The sequence below is a fragment of the Magallana gigas genome, chromosome 10 (genome assembly GCF_963853765.1).
Source record: "Magallana gigas chromosome 10, xbMagGiga1.1, whole genome shotgun sequence".
Classification (NCBI taxonomy): Eukaryota; Metazoa; Mollusca; class Bivalvia; order Ostreida; family Ostreidae; genus Magallana; species Magallana gigas.
The window spans coordinates 24257871-24262223 of NC_088862.1; positions in this window are offsets into that span (position 1 = coordinate 24257871).

Here is a 4353-nt window from a genome sequence, read left to right on the forward strand (position 1 = left end):
AGTGCAAATTTATTGACTTAAGTCTGACTTAAAATTTAAGACAGTTTCATGATCCCGGAGCCTGTGCTCTACATTTCCGAATGCAAAATAAAAAGCAAAAAATAAGAATATTTTCGTTTGTTTGCACATTTGCGAGAATTGGGTCTTTTGGATGACGTCAGTGATAAACAGCGAATGCGCAATGACGACTAAAATCAAGATTATAGTGATAGGCGTCAACTGTACAATAATTCATGAAGATTTGATTTTTATATGATACTATTTAAAAATTGATTAAAATTGGGGGCAGATATTTGACCAAACCGCACATAGTCCTTTCTTTAAGCCGTCTTTAAAAAAAACTAGTGCAGAATATGAAAGTCTTTTATAAATATCTTTCTGACTTAACCACCAAAATTAAAAAAAAAATAATGATTATTTATTCATTTGTGATCAGTTAAAAGGTATCGATGGTCATGGCCATTTTCATACTGTACTGATGTCCTTTAAAAGAAAAATCATTATAGAAATAAGAAAAATACCAATATTAATAATAAAATATGTGGATATTTACCAAAAAATAGGGGCTGTTAATACCAGTGTTTAAGCACCAATAGAGTTGACCTGTTCGCACCACCTGTGTGACTAAGAACAATACTGCAGAAAACTTTCTAAACAGGTACTGTTAATTAATTGTTTTGATTCAATTATTGTGATGACATGCAAAAATGCAGAAAACCCATGGCTTACGTTTCTTCTGAGAAATTTACCAAATTTGGTATCCTCTTCTACAGAGACTCTATTTAATTAGATTAAAAGAACGATATGTTGCCTTATTAAGAATGATTTTATTCGCCAGAAAGTGCTAATAGAAGAGGACATTATCTCCGTAAACAAGCAATAAACTGCTACAAAGTAAATAACTTAAATAATAATCAAGTGGGTGTGCGCAATGCCAGCAGTAACATGAAAAGTCCTTCGAATTTCAATACAATATGAGGCATAATATAGCCATTTTTAGACCATATTTATCTCTGTTTGGTGAAGAGCTGCTGTGTATAAACATATAAAAAGCATTCGATATGTAAATCTAAAATATTGGGATTTTTTTTTTCAATATCAATTGACTACTATTGTATATTGCTTTTATACATGACATGTGATAATAACGAACAGTGTTCAAATCAAAAGTCCAAAGGAAAAATACGAAACAGGAGCAGAGCAAACATGGACCCCTAAAAAATTAGAGGTAGGATCAGGTGCCATGGAGGAAAGAACATCCTGTGCTGACCGGTCACCCCAGCCATACTAAGTATGCTATTGTCGTAATCGCGAAAAACAGAAAATGTACAAATGCACAGACAGTTAGGTGATTAATTATGGTCTAACAATAAGTATAGAAAAGGTCAGTCTGCATGCACATGGAAGAATGTATATGCTGACAAGGTCGTTGTATCGACCATAGAACGCAAAAGACGACTTAAGGTCCGATGCGACCTATCTTCCATTTTTCTATTTTTTCTTATTTCCCAATATGAAGATTTCCACTTCGTTTTTTCATAATTATATTTTTATGTAATATGATTTTTTTTTATTTAGATAAAATATGTTCAATTGAAAATGTATAGTATGACTTTACTTACAAGCATTCAAATGCATATTGGGTGCTGTTTTAAGGAAAATTTGAAATATATGAAGTCCTCGCACAGGTTTTTACAAGATGATAAGAGTGTCGCGCGTGAAAAAATTAATAGATAGAATTGACAGAAATTCTTTTATATGATGCAAACACAGCCATATGATATATATATATATATATATATATATATATATATATATATATATATATATATATATATATATATATATATATATATATATATAGTTCTCTGCAAATTCAAAATAAATAGCAAAATTAAGAATTAAGTTCATGATTGTGTTTATTGTGTCCATAGTGCTGGTCTCCTGAACACAGCAACAAAAGCTATTATAAATTTCAAACTACATGTAGTAGACATATATTTTATCAAATTAAAAACGAATGCAATAAGTTATATACATTCTAAAAAAAGTAAAACCACTACTATAATCTACGTTAGAAAATGTCGTTTACACTCAATCTCTGTAATCTAGCTTTTTTAATTTTCCGAGGTCGGTAGCGTGCTCCGTAGGAAGTCCTAGGCAAGTTAAGAGACGATATCAGTAGTAAATAGCATGAAAAATTAAAAAAATATTCAATGGTAATAACTGTTTTCACAGAAGTTGCGTATAAATAAGAGTAACCAGTTTAAAACTAGCGCAGGTTTTTTGCGCAATAAATATGAAAATTTTCAATGGAGGGCAAAGTATTCATACCCAAAACCACATTAAATGATTACGTATTAAATGTATGTTTCCAAAACTCCTTATTTATTAATAAAGAGAATTATAAATCAAAGAATCATTTGCACCCGTAACAATTTCCATGTAACTGTGGATTAAGCATTATTTCAAAGACATTTTTATTGTTCTCTTAATGGAATCAACATGTAGGATAAGATAAAAACTAAAAAGAAAATACAGATTTATTTTTTTAATGATTTTTAACATTTCAGACTACATAATAATTCGCGTCGGTTGACAATGGTTTCCTCGGGGTGTCAATTTCAACTGTTACTCTCCCAAACAGGCACTATTTATATGATATGATACAGTATTGTGTTGCATCATATGTGTCTCTTGATGCTCAAGACAGTTAACCTAGTCCGTCACAAGCACATGTTACACGTGGAACGTTTAAATTACGATCAACGGCATAAAATGAAAATTTAACATACTACATAATATTGATATCATTTTATGTGTGTTGAATATGAAGCTACTACACATATCTTGTATCAGTTGCAGTATATGAGTTTTCTGTATAAAAAAGAAGTATACGAATTAAACTTCACAAACACAGTATATCATTCTTAAAATCAAATATCACAAACAGTGTAGAATACTTCATTGTTAGGCATACTTCTTTTCTCTTTGCTTGAAATCAAACATCACAAACAGTGTAGAATACTTCATTGTTATGCAAACTTCTTTTCTCTTTGCTTGAAATCAAACATCACAAACAGCTTGGAATACTTTATTGTTATGAATACTTCTTTTCTCTTTACTTGAAATCAAACATCACAAACAGTGTAGAATACTTTATTGTTATGCATACTTCTCCTTACTTGAAATGAGAATGAACCCACCCCCCTTTTCCTGGAAGGAACACGGAGTGCACCTCGTGCGTTGGTTTGATTGACAGGGGTAGCACGTGGACTCGGAATGAAACTACATGCTGGATTCATTCACAATGTACTATATTCTTTTGTGGATACTAATTTTATGAATTTTTATATAACCTGTCTTCCCACTATCTGTCATGCTGAGCAGAGTGTTAAATATAGTCTGAGTCATTGGCTTCAATAATTAATAGTTTTCAAATGAATATCATTTTCGTTCATAGATAATAAAAAATAACAAATAAAACTAATCGTTTTGATACCATTCAATTTTGTTTTACATCTTCTATTCGAAACGCAATATGTAAACAAAAACATGACCTTAGGTTTATTCACATAGCAAAGAATTGTAAATTCTGCCTCTTTGATATAACCGTGAATGGTTTTGTATAAAACCTGGTATAGTCCATTGGAAACTCAATATATAAACAAATTCATGAACTAAGGTTTGGTCACATAGCAAGGAATTGTAAATTTTGCCTCTTTGATATAACTGTGGAACTGAGCCTTAAATGTAAATGAAGTAATGTGAGCATATCAAATTTAAATATAAAATTTGACATTCTCAGCCAATTTGTAAGCATTCCCGTTGAATAATTATATAAAATATAAGTTCTCATTTAGTTAATCATGGATGAGCCGAGTGTCGATCTTATTTTTTATTTCCTTAATTAAATATTGTTTGTTTTCCCATAAGTTTTTTTTAACATAATAAGGAAACCATATTTATATGTACTTATGTAGAGAAGTGCACTTCACGGCTTTCTGTTCACGAAATGTTGACTTGACAGTCTTAACAGATGAAAGATTAACAAAGTTATGTCATTCGGTCACATAGTGTCCCAGTTCTTTTAAAACAAATCAACAACCTTTAACCCCAGCCACTTATAAAAATTATGTCAGTCTGCACAATAAATTGATACGTTTTCTTTTTTACCGAATAAACATTTAAAAATAATGAAAATAATTTTTTTAAAGACTTAGTATAATATTTCTATATAAACACAATGATATCTATTCACTTATTTTCATTGATGATGAACATGTTAATTACCAACTTTTACATGACATAAACAAAACTTCAGGGCGAAACCACCCGGTGTTGATATATACC